Below are 21914 nucleotides of genomic sequence, written 5' to 3' on the forward strand. Positions count from 1 at the left end.
AGGTACTCGAAGAGTTCCCACTATTGTCTCAGCAATATGTGCAGGGATACTCCCAGGCAGATCCCAACTGGATGGAATTCCTCAGTTCGATTTATTGCTCTGCGAAAAGTTGAAAGCGTCATGACTCAATAATGGTTGTGCAGAAAAATTTATTTAAGCAAAAACGTGTGAAGTTTGGCACAACTTGCCGAAGTCTGCACCAATACTTCCTACTTTCCAAATCAGTGACTTTAACCCAATGCCTTTTGTACAAAAATAACCTTTTTCCTGAGTGCTCCAACTTATCAAATGGTATAAGTAAGTCCGGAAACCCAAAGTTCTGATTAAAACGCTAAGTTATTAAACTAGATAAGAAAGATACTTAAAAGGTGAAAAACTCATCATAATTAAAACAAAAATATGACAATTTTCAAAACGTATTTAAAAACTCCAGTGGTAACAAGAAGGTTGGTATGAAAGCCCGTGTTGCACATAAAAATTATAAAATCTTATTTGAATGCATGCAACGAATAATAACTGATTACAGCGATTTGCCATTTGTCGATAGTCGGACAATAGTTAGCAATCAGGGAAATTCGTTCCTCCAATACGTTGCAAAAAAAAAACAAGTTTTGCCTACATTAATGTAACAGTCTTATAAGCTATTAATAGTGTTTTGCTATATATGTTTACGGCTGCAATTCATCATACTGTCCAAAATTCAATAAATTTTCGTTTTTAACTTTTCAAATTTTCGGTAGACGACGAATTTTTTTTTACTTTTAATTCACAATTCTAACCACACTTTGTCAATTTTCCGACAATTTTTATTCCAAACTTTTTTAATTATTTCAAACGTAAATTATATAAGAACGATTTGGTGGTTACGAAATTCAGTCTTAAGAAATTGTTTATTATGCCTATATCTAAAGTTACAATCTTAGTTTTAAAATTTTTTAATAAGCCGCTTCACCCTGATAGTATCATCTTTGTATTTTCTTTGGTTGTTTTGCTTAATTTTAATTGGATTCTTCTTTTTATCTGGTTGTAATAACCTAACGTCTTTTCATTAAAAATATCTTTGTAGTATTGTTCTGTTCCGCCTGTTTCTTTTTTTAATGCTTTTATAATAACTTTACAAAGTTCGTATATGTGGAGTTCCCTCACAGTGCATAGTTTCTGTTTCACCCTTAAACTTCTGCTAAGTCGTTTTGCTTCAAATTGAAGATGTTTCTCCGAATGAATCTTTGGTTTTTGTCAATTTTCATGATTTTTGTTTAACTGTTGTTCCATAGTTTAATACTGCGTACTGAATAACTGGTTGAATGTAGGTAATGTAGATTCTAATCAACCATTTACGGTCAAAAACTTTTGAAGAAAATCCTATTGTACTCACATTTGTTATTATAGCTTTTGTGATTCCCTTTAGGTGCGCTTCAAATTCTAACTTCCGATCAATTATAAAACCTAGGTACTCGGAGCTGTGAATAATTTCTATTTCTTGTCCATTCACCAAAAACCTGTTACCAAAAAGGCATGGAAATTCAACCATTGGTGTTATTGACGTGTTTAACGTAATTTTATGCTTTTCAAACCAGGTGCTAATTCTTCTCAAGTTTTCAATTACAATTAAAGTTCCAGTATCAGGTTTGTAGTTCTGAAGTACTTATATGTCATCTGCAAATATGTTATTTGAATCCTTGAAAATTCTTCTGGAAGGTCATTCTTATATACATATATATATATATATATATATATATATATATTTATATAAATATATATATATATATATAAGAAAGAGAATAGGACCGAGCATAGAACTTTGGTGAACACGCGTATCTGTCTTTTGTAAGTTGGATTTTTTGGCTGACGCAATGAAAAATTGTGTTCTGTTGGAGAGATAATCTTGCAAAATTCTTAAGACTGGTCCTCTTAACCCATAATCTGCACACTTTTGCAGAAGCAATTTAAGATCAACAGTGTCAAATGCTTTCTTAAAATCAAGGAGCGTGCAGATTTTTTTTATTTTATTGCTGATTTTTAGTTGTGATTTTCTCAATTGTATTTGTAATTGCTTCTACAGTGCTTCGTTTTTCTCGGAAACCAAATTGCTTGGAGTGCAGGAGACTAAATTTTTCTAGAAAAGAAACTATTCTTGTTTTCAAAAATTGTTTATAAATTTTACTGATTACAGGGAGCAAAGACATAAGGCGATAATTGCTGCAATCTAATTTGTTTCCTGAGTTAAATAATGGAATTACTTTAGCTATTTTTGAAACATTTTGAATTTTGTTTCCGAGATCGCCCTAATAATCCGAAAAGACAAAACACCACTGAGTTCGGAGTTGACCAATTTTAAAAGCTTATTGCTTATACCCACAAAGTCTTCAAACCCACTGATCTCAAGGCTACTAATACATCTAGCAATTTCAAGAGGACTTGTTTTCTCAGAAAAAGGGATGAACTACACTTATTAAAACTTTTTGGTTTCACATGGGTCGGGAGGACTGATGAAAGGTTTTTTAACTAACATTACCAACATTTACCAACATTAAAAAATATGTTTTGAGGCTACAGGCGTTTATGTTATTTACACAGAATTGGTTATTGTTTCCAATATGCTAAAATTTTTTCATGATTTTAAAAAACTCTGATTTTTGTCCCAGGGTATCAATAAAAGATTCTGATAAATTTTTTTTCCGATTCGTCAACTAATTTTTTAACTTTGTTTCGCTGGTTTTTGTAGTGTTCCCAAGAGTTTTGGGTTCTCCGATTAAAAAATTTGTTGTAAAACCTTATTTTTTTTACCGGCGTATTTTTGATGTTATTTGTAACTCAACCCTTGTTTTTGTTTCCATTTAAATTCGGTTTTTCTTTTTTTTGGAAAAAAACGTTGACAATGTTTTACTTAAGAAACCATTGATCAATGCAAATGTGTCATTGATATCCCAATTTTGGAGTTCTACTTCACAATCCTGAATAGCAAAGGATATCTCATTTTTAATTTGATTTAAATTAGTTTCGTTTTCAGTTTTCTCCAGTCCCTTATTAAATTTTTTCAAGTGCGGCATTTTTAACTTTAAAAATGTTTGCTTTACCTAGAACGCTGAAATGGTCGGTTATATCGGTTTCGTCAACGTCACTGTAAAGTATAAAATTGGCAAAGCAGAAATCTATTAGAGAAGTAAAAATTCTTCCTTGTCTTTTGGTTTCAGGATTTTTCAGAGAAAAAATAAATAAATAAAATAAATATTCATAAATTCTATTAACAATGATGCCGTGAACGAAGTGTTTAACAGATTAATATTGAAGTCCCCGCAAACAACATGATGTATAATTTTAGTTCTCGGTAGATTGTTTAGATGTAAATGCGTTGTTCCAATGAAAATATCATCGTTTCTATCTGGTGGGTTGTCCACAATTGCGAATGCAATCTGAATACAAAAATGGTAAGCAATTGTGCAGCATTGCTGATTTCACAACTTAACAACTCAAGTTCAAGATTATTTTTAATTTAGATTCCAACATCACCACCCGATTTTTCCGAGTGCATAAAACAACTTCCTGATAGCTTTCTATTGGGAACAGTTTTGCCTTGGAATTCGGTAGTCCATTTTTCAGCTAACACCTTAATTGAGCAATTTTAGCAGACCAATTGACTAAATTTTTAAAAGATTTGCTCAGTGGTCTTATATTCTGCAGTAGAAAAAAAGTAGACATTTTTCATCTACTTTACCCCATCGCTCGCTAAGATATTGCAATAGTGATAAAGAAAAAAGGATGCTCTTCTCAGTCAAGAAGTCATTTAAAAAATTTAAAAAAAAACTGCTGTAATCATTTAAAAAGTCACATTGTTTTGACTAAAACATAAAATATATTTCATCATAGATTGGTTTTCCACGGAAGTTGCAGAAAAAAACCTGCTTCCTTAGATTCAATTGTTCCACCGCGGAAGTGGCAGGAGCACAATTGTATTACTTCTTTAATTGTTCTTAATAGTATTCTCAAAAGAATTTCCGCGAAAGTTGCAGAAATACATAAAATCTCTTAGAGACTGTTCCACGGAAGTCGCAGAACAGAACATTGACAAAAATAAAATTAAAAATCAACTTTAATTTTGCCTAAACAGAAAAAAACAATACAAAGCACCTCGTTTTTTCATTTTTTTTCAAAATCTAGTTTACCTAAGCCAAAAAATATTCAAGAAATATCATGAGATTGCTCAACCAAGACGCTTACATAGACGACAACACAAAAATAGTTCCATAACGAGAACATTGAGTGTAGGTTGTTAGAGTTTTTCTTCCTTTTTATGCATCAGGTAGGACATTTGTGTTAATGATTTGCTTATTTTCTTCCGGAGACATTTTTTTCATATGTTTCAGCTCAAAATCATGGGTTCAGCTCCACTCTAGAGTGTTATTGATGTTTTGCAGAGCTTGCTTTTTGATAGGATTTTCAACTTCTCGAGATCATTCAGATTTTCTCCGCACACATATATTCGTTTTCATCGCTACCAGTTTTAAAGCATAATACTGAAATTGCTACTTCTTGCTATACTGCAATTTCTTGACGATACAATAAACCAAGGTTTTAAGCTCCGGAGAAAGTACTTGGTTTGAAAAGAACAACAGGCTCGTTGATGTATATATATATATATAAATATATATATATATATATAAATATATATATGTAATATATATATATATATATATATATATATATATATATATATATATATATATACATTTCATTCAGCTGGTTTTTATAACCAATTTGTTTGCGTCCGTTTTTGAAAACCAATGCCTTCTTATGAAGTTGAACGAACTTAATGATCACAGTGGGCATAACTCCTGCTGTTAATCGTTTCCGTGAAGGGACAAACTGATACGCCACTAAGCCACTCTCTTTTATGGATTAATATCCATATTCTTTTCAAAAAACTTTCTGATCTCATCCGCCATTGTTTCGTTTCGTTTTTATTGGCGTCGATGGGAGAATTCATGATTCACACACTATCTTTTTCTGTATACGCCTCCTAATTGCGGAGTCTATCGTCAAAAGTTCCTTGACAAAATTTAAAAAGTCTCTAACCTTTTGGTCTGTAACGTTATTTTGTTGTCGAAGCACTCTTATTTTCCTGTTTTAGGTTTTGACCTCCCTAAGATGGAGAATCTTCTCCATGGTCTCTTCCACCGAGTTGTCGTCGGACATAACTGATAATAATAAAAAGTTTGCTTTTAAGGGGACAAATTGCTAAAAGGATTTGAAACAAAAGTTGTATCTATTTTGTTTTTTTCAAGTCAGATAAATTCAGATTTTGCATTGGTGGATGAAGCAAAAAAAAGTTAGATGCAATTTCTTTCGCAGCATGATGCGACAGTTTTTGAAATTTTTTAATGTATATATTTATATATATATATATATATATATATATATATATATATATATATATATATATATATATATATATATATATATATATATATATATATATATATATATATATATATATATATATATATATATATATGTATATATATACATATACCATTTCTTTAATTTGTCGCTCGCATTTGAAAGCGTCCTTAGTAATTTGTTAAAATTTAATAGTTTCCAAATAAAGTAGTTCTCAATTTGAAAAAGACAAAGAGGCTCGGTAATGTGCGTACGCACATCAATAAAGAACCAATGGAAAACAATAAGGCCACGCTAGAGGGCCGATAGAAGTTGTTGATAATAGGAATACTAGAAAGGACGACAAAAAATCAAACAACGAACATATTTACAACCAAAACTTGACGTCTACATTAAAAAAAGTCATAACGGAATCAAACAATCAGATAATCACGTCGAATCAGATAAAAAGCCTACACAAAACAATTTAACCCAGAAAAGAATTTCAATAGAAAAGATACTGGAATTGTCCTCAATGCCGCTGGTTATAAGGTCGACAAAAAAGAGCACACAGGCGTGAAGTTTAGATACTTTTCCATTTTGAAAATAAACTCACAGTTATTAATGTCATTAGATATCAACTGAAATCACCAAAGTCTAAATGATATCTACATAGGAAGCAATTTAGACATGTCACTATCGAAAGATAAGTTGCTGAAAATTTCGAAGCCAATTGGACCTACAATTGTTGTTATAAATTAAAAAGAAATGGAAAAAACTTAAAATGGACAATCATAAACAAATGTAACATTTTATATAATCTCGTAGTGACAGTAGAAACAAAGCCAAGAAACAAACGTTTGAATTTAAAACCGTCATAAAGATTAAGTTATAGATCACTAGAAACGGGTTGTAGCCTGCGTTTACAGAGGCTGAGCTAAAAATATACTGAAAAACCAATAAACATGACGAAGATCAAAAACCGAACTTTGTTTTGAAAACAATTATATTAAAAAATTTTAACAGTATCAGCATTTCAACAAAAAGCGATGGATTAGGTTTCAACGCCTCAGGAAGCCAATTCGGCCCGTTAATCATGAGACTAATTCACGACCCCACAAAATAACAACAAATACATAAAAAAACCAAAACCTTCAAACAATTTTATGACATGGTAACAAAAATGAAAGCAAAAAAAGACAGATGAAATAAAATTAAAGTTTAATTTGAAAGTCTATAAAACAAACAGCTATAAAGTGATATCTTTAACTAGGTTGAGTTATAATCCCTGTGTAATCAATTGAGACCTATCGTTATCAGGTATATGGCGCACAACAACGAAAAGAAAACATACATAGCCAAAAAGAGTCTACAAAATTTTGCGGGATAATTGTGTCTCGCGAAAAAAGCATAAATGATTCAACGAAAAAAATTCGCACAACCAGATACGCTTTAATCCAACGTTGTGCAATTTCCCGACTATGCTTTTTTCAAATGGAATCGTTAATAATGTGCTTGTTCGACAAGGAAACAAAAATGAACTCCTAAAATATGCAATTATGATCAAAAATTAAAGAAAATGTGAAAAGGCGTAGTACCAAAACAAAGAAACCATTAGTTGAATATAAAGCCGTGACCGACATTAAATTAAAACTCATAGGAAGTCAGTTTCCGCCTGATTTTACTGAGACTGCAGCCGAAGTTGAGAGAAATAATTAAATTAGTTGCAAAATTCTAAAATTCACCGATATTTTGTCAAAACGAATATCTTCAAAGTCATAACAGACAATAGAGAACAGCTGAAAAAACTTTAAAGGCGCATTTATACCTTCTGAAAAGCTAAATTCATCTTTGATTGGAACACTAATTCTTTGGGCTACAAAAAGTATACCAAATGAAGGCAAAACGCGAGAACTCCATAATTTTTCACGATAAAAATTGGTCAGTTCCGTAAAAACCTTGAGCTTGACACTGAAACCATAAAATAATTTCGTTGGGACTCCTCTACTGTAAACAGTATCTGCAATTAATTGAGCTCTGAGTTAAAATTCAAAAAATTTAAGCAAAAAACATTTTCATAGCGAAAATGTTTTTAAAAAAGGTCGCGCCACATTAAAATAAAAGAAATAACGTATGATTGAAATCAGCCCAAATATTGCTTTGCGTCTTACAAAACACTCAATTATTGAAATGGTTGCGAAATAGATCAATTTTAATCGAAACATTTCAGTTTGTCAAAAATCACGTTTGCATTTCGTATAATTATGAAGTTTGAGTTTGCAAAAACCTGGCAAAATTAATATTCCAGACGACTCTGAGGGCCAGCTGGAGTATGACTAGCTCTCTTGAGCTTAAGAAAAAAAATAGCAAAGATTCTACCAAAAAACTCGATTCGAACAATTCAGCTACCGTCCTCTGATTTTAGAGATAAAATTAAAAATGCAACTGTTAAGAGTTTAAACAAATTTTTAGCAAAATTGACAAAAATGTGGTCAAAATACTCAAAATGTTAATAATTACAGCTGAAATACGTCAAATATTCACAAAACTTTAAACCACGATATATGTATATAAAAAATGAAACAGAAAAATTTTAAAATACCATATTCTACGCTGTACTGGCTTCCTAATGATACCACTCATAACTCTCTACGATGAATATATCGATCGGTCAAAATTGTCTGAACAAAAAAGAGACGCAGTTGAGTATATAGTTCCTCCCCCTCAAGAGGGAACGGAACAATTAATGTAGGTGTTTCAAATTTAAGCCAATAAAATGTTTCACTTGAAACACGAAAGCGTTTGCGATATAATGAAAAAAAGAACAAAACTTGAACTAATGTGCTAAATGCAAGTTGACAAAAGTTCTCAGATGCGTGTTTGAAAGAAATTTTGAAAATACAGCATTAATTGTAGTCAAAAAACTGGGATCTAACAATTCATTAATCCTCTTTTATCTTAAATGAAAAAACCAATAACACTGCTGTTAACAATTTCAACATGTTTTAGTAAAATTGCCAAAAAATGGGACAAAAAATACGGAGAATGTGGACGAAAGCAACGTAACTCGGTCGACTGTTCACAAAACCCAAAAATTTCGATACCTCCCTGTAAAATTTACGAAATTTAAAAAAATGTAAATCAATTTTTTATGCTGGACGAGCTTTCTAATAACAGCTGAAAAATTTTTATCAGCGCATTTATACCTTCTGAAAAGCTAACTTCATCTTTGATTGGAACACTAATTCTTTGGTCTACAAAAAGTATAGCAAATGAATGCAAAACGCGAGAACTCCATAATTTTTCACGATAACAATTGGTCAGTGCCGTAAAAACCTTGAGCTTGACACTGAAACCATTATATAATCTCGTTGGGACTCCTTTATTGTAAACAGTATCTGCAATTAATTGAGCCCTGATTTAAAATTGTTACCAGTAATTTAAGCAAAAAACATTTACATAGCGAAAATATTTTTAAAAAAGGTCGCGCCACATTAAACTGAAAAAAAAATTAGCATATCATCAAATTCAGCCTAGATATTGCTGCGCGTCTTACAAAACACTCAATTATTGAAATGGTTGCTAAATAGATCGATTTTAATCAAAACATTTCAGTTTGTCAAAAATCAATAATGCATTTTGTATAAATATGTAGTTTGAGTTTGCAAAAAACTCGCAAAATTATTATTCCAGACAACTCTTAGAGCCAGCGGAAGTTTGACTAGCTCTCATGAGTTTAAAAAGAACATGGCCGGAATTTTAAGGTGTCTAATTCCTGCAAATTTGCAGGAAGTGGGCTAAAGAAACAAATTTAGTCCCAATTTTTAACAAAAAATGTCAGAACTTTCAAAAATTGAGCATAAATTCTACCAAAATTAATCGAACGATTTAGCTACCATCCTCTGTTTTCAGGCAGTAAAATTAATAACGCAAAAGTTAATCATTGTAACATATTTTAGCGAAATTGACGAAAATGTGTTCAAAAATACTGAAAACATTAAAAAAACAGCTGAAATACGTCAAATATTCACAAAAACATTAAACCACGATATTTGTATATAAAAAATGAAACAAAAAAACTTTAAAATACCATATTCTACGCTGGACTGGCTTCCTAATGATACCACTCACAACTCTCTACGATGAATATATCAATCGGTCAAAATTGTCTGAACAAAAAAGAGACGCAGTTGAGTATATAGCTCCTCCCCCTCAAGAGGGGTCGGAACAATTAATGTAGGTGTTTCAAATGTAAGCCAAGAAAAAGTTTCACTTGAAACACGAAAGCGTTTGCGATATAATGAAAAAAAATCAAAACTTGAACTAATGTGCTAAATGCAAGTTGACAAAAGTTCTGAAATGCGTGTTTGAAATAAATTTTGAAAAATACAGCATTAATTGTAGCCAAAAAACTGGGATCGAACAATTCATTAATCCTCTTTTATCTTAAATGAAAAAACCAATAACACTGCTGTTAACAATTTCAACATGTTTTAGTAAAATTGCCAAAAAATGGGACAAAAAATACGGAAAATGTGGACGAAAGCAACGTAACTCGGCCGACTGTTCACAAAACCCAAAAATTTCGATACCTCCCTGTAAAAATTACGAAATTAAAAAAAGTAAATCAATTTTTTATGCTGGACGAGCTTTCTAATAACAGCTGAAAAAATTTTATCAGCGCATTTATACCTTCTGAAAAGCTAACTTCATCTTTGATTGGAACACTAATTCTTTGGTCTACAAAAAGTATAGCAAATGAATGCAAAACGCGAGAACTCCATAATTTTTCACGATAACAATTGGTCAGTGCCGTAAAAACTTTGAGCTTGACACTGAAACCATACTATAATCTCGTTGGGACTCCTTTATTGTAAACAGTATCTGCAATTAATTGAGCCCTGATTTAAAATTCAAGTAATTTAAGCAAAAAACATTTTCATAGCGAAAATGTTTTTAAAAAAGGTCGCGCCACATTAAAATAAAAAAAATAACGTATGATTAAAATCCTCCCAAATATTGCTGTGCGTCTTACAAAACACTCAATTATTGAAATGGTTGCGAAATAGATCAATTTTAATCGGAACATTTCAGTTTGTCAAAAATCACGTTTGCGTTTCGTATAATTATGAAGTTTGAGTTTGCAAAAACCTGGCAAAATTAATATTCCAGACAACTCTGAGGGCTAGCTGGAGTAAAGTATACTGAAAAACCAATAAAAATGACGAAGATCAAAAACCGAAGTTTTTAAAGTAATTTTAAGAAGAATTTTAACAGTATCAGCCTTTCAACAAAAAGCGATGGATTAAGTTTCAACGCCTCAGGAAGCCAATTCGGCCCGTTAATCATGAGACTAATTCACGACCCCACAAAATAACAACAAATGCATAAAAAAACCAAAACCTTCAAACAATTTTATGACATGGTAACAAAAATGAAAGCAAAAAAAGACAGATGAAATAAAATTAAAGTTTAATTTGAAAGTCTAAAAAACAAACAGCTATAAAGTGATGTCTTTAACTAGGTTGAGTTATAATCCCTGTGTAAGCAATTGAGACCTATCGTTATCAGGTATATGGCGCACAACAACGAAAAGAAAACATACATAGGCAAAAAGAGTCTACAAAATTTTGCGGGATAATTGTGTCTCGCAAAAAAAGCATGATTCAACGAAAAAAATTCACACAACCAGATACGCTTTAATCCAACGTTGTGCATTTTCCCGACTATGTTTTTTTTTCAAATGGAATCGTTAATAATGTGCTTGTTCGACAAGGAAACAAATATGAGCTCCTAAAATATTCAATTATGATAAAAATTAAAGAAAATGTGAAAAGGCGTAGTACCAAAACAAAGAAACCATTAGTTGAATATAAAGCCGTGACCGACATTAATTTAAAACTCGTAGGAAGTCAGTTTCCGCCTGATTTTACTGAGACTGCAGCCGAAGTTGAGAGAAATAATTAAATTAGTTGCAAAGTTCTAAAATTCACCGATATTTTCTCAAAACGAATATCTTCAAAGTCATAACAGACAATAGAGAACAGCTGAAAAAACTTTAAAGGCGCATTTATACCTTCTGAAAAGCTAACTTCATCTTTGATTGGAACAATAATTCTTTGGGCTACAAAAAGTATACCAAATGAAGGCAAAACGCGAGAACTCCATAATTTTTCACGATAAAAATTGGTCAGTTCCGTAAAAACCTTGAGCTTGACACTGAAACCATAATATAATTTCGTTGGGACTCCTTTACTGTAAACAGTATCTGCAATTAATTGAGCCCTGATTTAAAATTCAAGTAATTTAAGCAAAAAACATTTTCATAGCGAAAATGTTTTTAAAAAAGGTCGCGCCACATTAAAATAAAAAAAAATAACGTATGATAAAAAACAGCCCAAATATTGCTGCGCGTCTTACAAAACACTCAATTATTGAAATGGTTGCGAAATAGATCAATTTTAATCGAAACATTTCAGTTTGTCAAAAATCACGTTTGCGTATAATTATGAAGTTTGAGTTTGCAAAAACCTGGCAAAATTAATATTCCAGACAACTCTGAGGGCCAGCTGGAGTATGACTAGCTCTCTTGAGCTTAAGAAAAAAAATTAGCATAGATTCTACCAAAAAACTCGAATCGAACCATTCAGCTTCCGTCCTCTGATTTTAGAGATAAAATTAATAATGCAACTGTTAAGAATTTTAACATATTTTCAGCAAAATTGACAAAAATGTGGACAAAAATACTGAAAATGTTAATAAATACAGCTGAAATACGTCAAATATTCACAAAAGTTTAAACCACGATATTTGTATAAAAAAAATGAAACAAAAAATATTTTAAAATTCCATATTCTACGCTGGACTGGCTTCCTATTGATACCACTCACAACTCTCTACCATGAATATATCGATCGGTCAAAATTTTCTGAACAAAAAAGAGACGCAGTTGAGTATATAGTTCCTCCCCTCAAGAGGGTTCGGAACAATTAATGTAGGTGTTTCAAATTTACGCCAATAGAAAGTTTCACTTGAAACATGAAAGCGTTTGCGATATAATGAAAAAAAAAAACAAAACTTGAACTAATTTGCTAAATGCCAGTTGACAAAAGTTCTGAAATGCATGTTTGAAATAAATTTTGAAAAATATAGCATTAATTGTAGCCAAAAAACTGGGATCGAACAATTCATTAACCTTCTTTTATCTTTAATGAAAAAACCAATAACACTGCTGTTAACAATTTCAACATATTCTAGTAAAATTGCCGAAAATTGGGACAAAAATTACGGAAACTTTGAACGAAAGCAACGTAACTCGGCCGAATGTTCACAAAACCCAAAAATCTCGATAACTCCCGGTAAAAAATACGAAATTAAAAAAATAAATCAATATTTTTTGGTGGACGAGCTTTCGAATGACATCACTAACTATTCTCATCGATAATTATATCGATCGGTCAAAATTGTCTGAATCCTCTCCCCTCACGAGCTTCATAAAGCCAAGTCTAGACAAGATATTGAGTTCTAGTCAAACGATGAGTCTACAAGAATCCTCAGAACTGTCAATACTTAATACCTGCCCTAAATTAGTTCAAAACGAAGTCTGATTGAAAAAAGTTTACTTCAGGAATCTTACGTTTTTTGGATGGCTTTAATGATGAGGTTCAAAGCGCAACAGTAGTCACAGATAAGACGTGTACATATCTTGAAAAGAAGACTAAAGCTAGAGAAGATTGTTTAGAATTTTTTTTTTTTTTCCAAGTCAGCTAATATGAATTAATACAAATCTTTGTTATCAAACTTTGATTCGGAATCAAAAGTTTTTGCTCATTAAAGGTTCAAATAAGTGTGTTTTTTGTTGAAGAATTCTTCACTCTTCTCAATCGCACTCTATAACATCAGTCCTGTTCTTAAGTTTCAGAATTCTTCTCGTTTCAATCTTCTATGAACTCTTGAAAATTATTTATGTTCTCCCCGCTCATTGGGTGAGACAATATTTACAAAAACGAAGGTCCCCTCTCATTGGGTGACGCTTCTCAAAAGACTCCTTTCTTCTTGGAGATCACAAAGTTTGCCGAAATAGAATTTGTCCAAAAATATTGCAAAAATTGGGGTTACGGTACTCGTGCAAGCAACATTGTAGCCGATCCTCGTACAATCACAACGGAAACCGACTGAGCCAATCTATCAAAAGCAATAGCATGTCCTTGCGACTGATAGTTCCTGCTGTCAGCTAACAGGGCTATGCGCTTTAACGCTTTCTTGAGAGTGACTGACAGACCACCCAATGACTCAACAGCAAGGGGAACAAACAAAATTCCTTGCTCAGAGCAATCATTTTCGTGTTGTGCATACTTTCGCTCTTCAGCTGCTTCAATCGCATAACCAGACTTCTCTGCCGCATGATTTATAATGTTTGGTTGCAGTGGAGAAGTTACGGTGACGTCTAGAGCAGCTGGACGACCTGATTTCCATGAAGGCAGAAATATGTCGCCAGGGCGAGAACCGTTTCCTGCAATTAGGTTCCGTTTTTCTATGACTGGGGACAGGTTAGCTGCTGAGCAAGCTGATGCAAAACGGTCACGAATCCTGTCATGCCGAGAAATTGCATCCCCTCTTCCGGGACAGATGACGGCGTGGTCACCAAAAATGTCAAGGGTCCCAGACCTGCAGTAAGGGCATTTTCTTTCATCTTCATAAACTGCAATACCTAGTCTGTATTTGACACTAATTTGAAATTCACTGGGACACATATGGAGACCTAAGACAGGAACTGGAGGTGCCGCAAGCCATGCGCCGGAATGAGGCAAACAGAGTGATTGAAGTCTTGCCTTCTCCCTGTTTGACGACTGATTTCTTAGCCGCTCTGAAAACTTTTCAGTATCTACAGCTTCTTGAATTTTCTTCTGTGTGTAGGAATTTAAGTTGAAAGGTTCAAGGCTTGCATAGAGTTCCTTAAAAACTCTACTGTCTGACGCGAGCTGGTTTGTTATTTTCTGAACCAAGTCATCAGATGCTATCACTGAGCCCACATATGCAGCTCTGTACTGCTCTTGCGATTGTCGCACTCCGAGGCCTGAAATGTTTATTGGCAAGGTTGACTGCATCCACGCATTGTCAGAGGTGACAGCACCTATTATTTGATCTAACGCATCCCGTTGGCTGGAATCAAAAACTTTTAAAACATCGATCAGATGTCTTGTCGGCGTGTTAGTGCGTAAAGAGTAGACTAACTTTGGTGTCCCTAGGCAATAACGAAGTATGCCGAGAGCACATTGAGGATCATCCAGATAACTCAAATTTTCCAAGAGCGACACAACCTTCTGAACACGTTTCTGCAGGCAAGAAGAAACAAATTCTGGTGATCCGACTGCGGCACCCAGTACTTCAAAACCATTGCCCATATTTCTGGTAACTTCTCGATCAACTGAAGGTAGATCTACGATTGACCAGAGTTCGCACTTGTCTTTCCTCAAATACAGACCCCGTTTTGGACCTTCATTAGCTAAGATATCGAGCGTAATTCGGATTTGATCTTCTGAACCTGCAACAAAACCATCGTCCAAATACCAAGTGTGCTGGGTAAGATTTGGAACCGCCTCTCTTATTTTTTCTATAACAGGCCATAACGTCAACGAAAAGAGAAGTGGACCCAAGGGATCTCCTTGCTGAACACCCGATTCACTTTGAAGACTGGCGTTATTGTACAGTAGTGGCACATGCTGAGAGTAGCAAAAATATGTGAAGGCTGCGATACCTGGTATGAAATCGCATGCTGCTTGCAATAAGTGTGAACGCTTAACCGAATTAAAGGCATTTCGGAAATCAATCTGAAGCACTCCTTCATTAGATTCAGCGTTGAGGATCTTTTCGTAGGTGATTTTTGCAGAGTGGATAATTGCTTCCGCACCTCCGCTGACTCCAACCCCTAGCTGAATGGAATCGAACAACTCAATTGCTTCTGATTTTGCTTCTTTCACCAAACATTTAGCAATCAGGCGCCTCAGGATTTCACTGACAGCTATTGGGCGTACTCCTCCTTTCTTTTTGGATAGAGCGGTGAGCGATGCGCTGCAGAGGGCTTTTGAAACAAATGAAGGAAGATTACCCCTGCTTGCTGTATTTACAAACCTTGTTATTGCTTTAAGGGCGGATTCAGAGTGGTCGGGAGCAGTACACTCTACTGCGTGCAATAGATGTTCTGGATACATCTTGGAAGGACCAGCTGCAGTGTACTTGCTGAAAGTTTTCAATTGTTCAAAAACTATGTTATCACTAAATTGATACTTACTTGAGGCAACATTGTCTGGTTGGAGCAAAGTTGGAGGCACTTCTTTGGGATGTAGCTCTTCTAAGGCTTTCAGAGTAGCTCTGTTATTAGGCGCCAGTCCCTCAGATGACAGTATTTTTGCGGCGCGACCAAATTGACCTTGCAAACATAGACTTTTAGCTCTGCTGGCTAATTCTTCTATTCCGTTTGTCAATTTTTTCCTCGCTTGTTTCATTGCCAAGGCTTCTGTCCAAAGGTTTGCATATTCACCCGCATTCCATCGATCGATGCGATCGGAGAGCCGCTGATCCTGATTTCGTTTATGCTTTTTACCTCCTGGGTTGCTCGCACGCAGGATACACTTCGAAACAGAAAACAATTTCTGCCAATTTAGTCCGTCATCTGGTGTTGTGGCACAATCATCCAGGATGCTGGTTAGCAGTTGTGACCACTTAGCTCTAAATTTGACCGGAACGAAACGACATGTTGGAACATGTGAACTAACTATTGTCTGTAAAGAGGGCAGTTTTTTGTTCTCGTTCAGTATTGTTTGTTCAACGTTTTCAAAGAAATTATCATCAAGCTGGTTCTGCTCACACGACGCGAGGAGTAGGTCAATTTTATCTGAAATTTCTTTTGTTATTTTTTTGCGATTCTTCAAGTTATGTTTGTGCTTCGAATAGGCCCAAACTGATTTCGCATTAAACCACGTGTCGTGCTCTGAGCCCCAACCACTATATCTAATTTTGGTTTCATGCCCCGAGTTTTCTAACACTTGCACCTTATAGAGTTTGTTGACAGTGTCGGGGATGAAAAGTATGGTTCCTGGTGTTGTGTGGAATTGCTCTTTTACACTCAAGTCTTGAAAGTTTTGCGTCAAACCAGTATTTGCATCACTGATGGGGTCAGAGTCAACAATGATGTCTCGTGAGCTAGCATTATCTTGAGACTGGATTTGCAGACGAACACTATCGTTCACAACAGTTTTTCTTAGATTGTAATTCATTTTTCCCATATTCGACGAAACTGTATTTATATCATACGGGGGATTGCAAATCGTAAAAAAAAGAAGTGCGTTCCCGAATCGAAGGTTCTTTTTTGCGACAGCTAGACTTGATCGTGTTGTTGTCGACCACTGCTTTTTTGATGACTTGCCGAGGATTTTTTAGGACAAAAATTTATAGGACAAAAATTTTCTCTGAAGTGTCCTCCCCGTTGTGGCTACTTCTGTTGCAGTACTCGACTGCTTTTTTTAAAGGGATAGCGGCGGTACGACGTTGGAGGGGGGGGGGTGATCAAGAACAATCTCACCGGGTTTTGAAGCTCGGTCTTGAACTCTTGAGGTAATTGACTTCAATAAGGTTGTTCCAAATTTTAAAGGAATTCAATTTCGAGCTTAGCTCTCATCAACTCGGCGACTTTAGAATCATGTTTAGAATCATGTGATCTTGAATACGCTTCCCGTAAAGCTTTGCAAAGGTCATTAGTAGTTCTCAAAATGAAACAAAATTTTCTCCAATTTTTTTTTACAAACGTGCGCACTTTTCTCAAAATGATGGTCATGCTCTCGTTGATGATCACACGTTAGGAGAGAAAAAAATGTCCGAAAGATGTCCAAATTAGGCAAACTGGAACTCCTCATTCTCCGAAAGAAAAGCTTCTGCGAAAATCTTTCTATAGTTGAATTTTGGGCAAAGATAGCTTCGAAATGATACCACAGATACTACCTACGGTACCCTCAAAGAAGTGAAAATATTCTGAGGAAGAAAATTGAGCGACTACCCGGGAACATAAAAGCATTAAATAGTTGCATCTGCATAAATAGTTCCAATTTCAAATGTTAGCAGTGGACAGGCAGGATAACGCTCTGCAACATGAAAATTACCTACCTGTCTTTAGTTTTCTGTTATTAAAAATCCCACATATTGATGATTGTTTCATCTCACAATGAAAATCAGTCTTTTTATCTTCCAGTTATTATTTCGATTAATTTTGCAAAAACTTTCGCGATTTTTACGGGAGAATCGGATGAATCGATTTATTTCAAAAACCGTATTAAAAAGTCGGAGATAATTTTAATGACTGTATGCTAAGAACAAGTGATATTTAACGTGAGAGTAAAATTTTACAATATAACGGGATAATACGTGAGAGGAAATCACCCGGGTCGAAATCAAATGGTCATCTTGCAAGATTCTGGCAGATTCTGCCAGAATTTTGCAAGAATATGCATATTTTTCAAGATCTCTGCCAGAATCTTGTACGATAACCTTTTTTTCTGCCAGACTCTTACAAGATAGCCATTTCTTCTGCCAGACTCTTACAAGATAGCCATTTCTTCTGCCAGAATCTTACAAGATAGGGAGGAGGTGGTACGGGGGAAGGTGGTACATTTTCGAGGTCGAAAAATTTTGTCTCTGAATTTTGCCGGAAGGACAAAAATTTTAAATAATTTTCTCGATTTGTGCCGGGCAGGACAAAAACTTCTAAAATTTTCTCAAAAATGTGGGTGACAGAAATTTTCGTTAATTGTGTTTGGTGGGCTAAAACTTATCGTATTTCCAGCTATTTTGTGCGGAGGATAAAAACTTGTTAACAATTCGCAGTTTTGCGGAATTATTGAAAAACTTGATAAAGTTTTGCAATTTTTGGAGATCCAGTAAGTCGATTTTAAAGTTTAATAATTCTTAAACCTTGTTTTAGTCAAAGAGACTATTTATGCGTTTTTAAAAGACAATTAACTGACTTACCTTTACTTTATCTCAAGATAAGATTAATTAAATATATCGATGGTAAAACGAATTGCAGTCAATTTTGGTGGTCTTAATCCAACATCTGGTTTTAATTTGATATTTTTTATTGACCAGATGTTATCCCATGTTAGTGAGTGTGGGCAGATTAGAAAACCAATAAAACTTAAGTGACAGGGCTCCAGATTGCGAATTATTGTGACTGGTATGAAATTTGCAGCGTCAGAGGTGAAAAGAATGCAACATGGCAGAGAATAAGGAAGAAATATACGTAAAAAAGGACAAAATAAATGCTCAAAACTATATGAAACGCTCCAAAAAAAGAATGAAAAAGTGTTTGAATTTGTGCGGTAAAGCAATTCATATACCAGGTTTAACTGACGGGAGAGTGAAGTTCGAGGAAAAAGTTGCGTATTTTTTAAGCGTTAAAATTATTATTTTTGTACAATTTTTAACAACAAAACTTCAGCAAAAAGCTATTCCATCATGCAAAAAATGTTTTGCTTTGTGGATGACGTCAAGTGTAGGCCGATAAATTACGTAACATAAGGTGTTTGAGGAATAATGCAAATGTGAACACGTTATATAGTGTAAAACTAGGGGGAAATTATATGAAAAATGGCGAAATCGTAACGCGAAAAACTGATCTCCCACTGAACCTTACTGTGTAACTTAGTCAAAATGATAGAATGAGCAGAATTTTTTCCTTATATACTCCAAAAACTCTTTTTTTGTGAAAGAAATTTTGTTTTTGTCTTTACTTTAATAAACAGTTTTTGTGTTCTGCTTTTGTTCTTCTGTTAGTTTCATAGCACTAACAGAACCTATAGCTGTGTGTCTACAGTGTTCGTCTATTTTTTTTTTGAATCTGGATTTATTTTGCCGACCTCTGATTGGTTGATAGCTGGCGGGAGATTATCTTTTGTCTGGTGAATGTGAAAAGAAATGTTTTTGATTTCTGTTTCCCAATCTTTGGTCTCGGCGTTTGTGATTGGTTGGCCGAGTTTTTGGAATTGTGTCTACTACATGTGCCGACATGTGTATTTTTTTACCATAAAAATAACGCTCAAGTGAATCTGATTATGTTTTTCAAAATTTATTCTCTTTTCGTTTAATTTACGTTTTCATAAAGAAATCTTGATCCAAAAACTTCTGATTGTTTACGATTCCAGCTGATAAAGCAGAAGCAACCCCTCTAAACATTGAAAAAGAAAAAAACTTATACTGAACCAAATGATGCATTTGCAACCAAAACAGTTAAAGAAATACGTGCGTAGTTGTTGTAGCAATGTTATACTGGTTTTATTTGAATGTCTGCACAATGTTTTGTTGGTTCATGTTAGAGTGCAAGTATGAGACGCAGAAAAACACGGACACAAATTTGAAAGCGTTCTCAGGAAAAAATCAGCAATGGATAAACGACGAGCGCTTTTTCTAACAAAAACCGGTTTTGAACTGATTCAACTCATTATTAATTTTTGTTTCATTCATTTCAGGTAAACAATGTCAACTGCTGAGGAATTTATTTTGATTCAGCTTATGAAAGAGCAACCATATTCTTCTCAAATTGTAAATTATCCCAGTGTTCAGCATACCGGTGCTCAATTTTCTTTTTTCAGCCTTATGAGACCAAGGGAAAACTCTTATGAAGAGTACAAGAAATTTTTGGACACAAGGGTAACAACTAATCCCACTGAGTTGTCAAAAAACATGCGAACAAAATTCTTCAAATTCTGAACGTGCTGACAGCAATTTTACCAGGACGGAGAAAATAGTTAGCCTCATTAAGGAGTCAAAAAAGGTTGTTATAGACGAAAATCAAAATTTCATTGTTGACGGAACAGCGACAAGAAAAATTGTTCCCTTTTTTCTCTATGATGTGCAGCAATCAACTAAAAAACTAAGAAATCCAGATTTTTTTAAGGTTCATGAGGTTTCAAACATAAAAAAACTTGGTGATCAACAGCAATGCTAAAATTGTGATACGGAAAAGAACTCAAAGAGTTGCCTAACAAGAAAAAAAACTATTTCGCCAAAAAGAGTCAAGCACAAAGAAACCATCCAAATACTTACAGATGAATCCTCAGATGCTGGAAGTGGTTTCGAAACGTCAAAGGAAGACAGAACTCATTAGGAGGAGAAAAACTGGGAGTCTTTCGACGATTGAGAAAAAATGCCTGAGTTGAAGTTTACGAAAGGTACCGCAGCACACGAAAGCGTGCGAAACATACAAAAAAATACAAATCTGAAACCAAGTAGAGTTAAATTAATTTTGGATGGCAAAAACGCCCACACGAAGCATAAGAAATATATTAATAATTCCAACACTGAAAGTTGTTGCCTATGATATAAACAAAATTTGATCGCTAGACTTGACTCAAGTTGATAAGTTAGCAAAAGAGAATAAAGAAGTAAAGTTCTCGTTGGTTGCGGTTAACTTTATATCACGTTACTTACGTGTCAATCCCTTGAAATCTAAGTACGCCACAACAACAGCCGATGCATTCAAGAAAATGATAAACAACAAGCAACCTAAAAAAGTGCGGGTAGATGTTGGTAAAGAATTTGAGGGATCTTTCAGCACTCTCTTTCAGACAAATGAAATTGAAGTTCGTTAAACTTTTAGCGAGAAAAAATCCGCAATTGCGGAAAGAAATATGCGATCGCTCAAGAATTTGATATACAAGTATTTAGAGGACATACTCGTATATTAATCAGTTGCACCAACCAACCATTCACTCTAGAGTCAACAGGGTAATGGAATTGGTGCCGGATAGAGGGACAAAGAAAGACGTACCTCACTTGTTATCCTTAATTTTTAATGCGTCAGCAACACTAGTTCGTCGACCAAGTTTTAACTTTCTGCGAATATCAAAAGCGGATCTTCCTTTTAGAAAATGATATAATCAATCATTTACCAACGAAGTTTTTGAGAATTACCATATTTATACAACAAATCCCCTTTCTTATAGTCACATTGACGCATCGCAGGAGCCAGTTTAAAAATTTTTTATGAAATAGAGTTGGTCAAAGTTAGAGACAATAGCAATGAAATAACAAAACATGAATGAACTCAACATCCACTTAGTTTCATCAGCCGCTCTGAAAATTTTTCTTCAAAACACATTGTCCTCATTCAAAAATCACTTTAATGCGGAAATTATTTAGAGGGGGATTACCGAGTTGCAATAAGTGAAAATATATTCCCGGCAAAAAAAATCAAGGGAACGAAAGCGATTTAAAGATATTTTCATCTGAAAACCTTAGTTTTATGAAAAAAGTATTGCATTTGATGCTGTCTCCAGACAAAACGGAGGCGAAAGGAATTGGCTCCTATGAAAATTTTGACTTTAGACTTGTCTGCAGGGAAGCAATTAAATTTATTTACGTTAACATAATTAAATATCAATACGTAGGTGATAATAAGGCTCCTTTTATTCGAGTCATTGATTCAAAACAACGACTGAAAAACGGTAGTCCCTGCGACATAGAGCCAACACACAGAATTGTTTTAGCAA

The sequence above is a fragment of the Convolutriloba macropyga genome, chromosome 11, assembly GCF_964194025.1.
Source record: "Convolutriloba macropyga chromosome 11, txConMacr16.3, whole genome shotgun sequence".
In the NCBI taxonomy this organism is placed as follows: Eukaryota; Metazoa; Xenacoelomorpha; order Acoela; family Convolutidae; genus Convolutriloba; species Convolutriloba macropyga.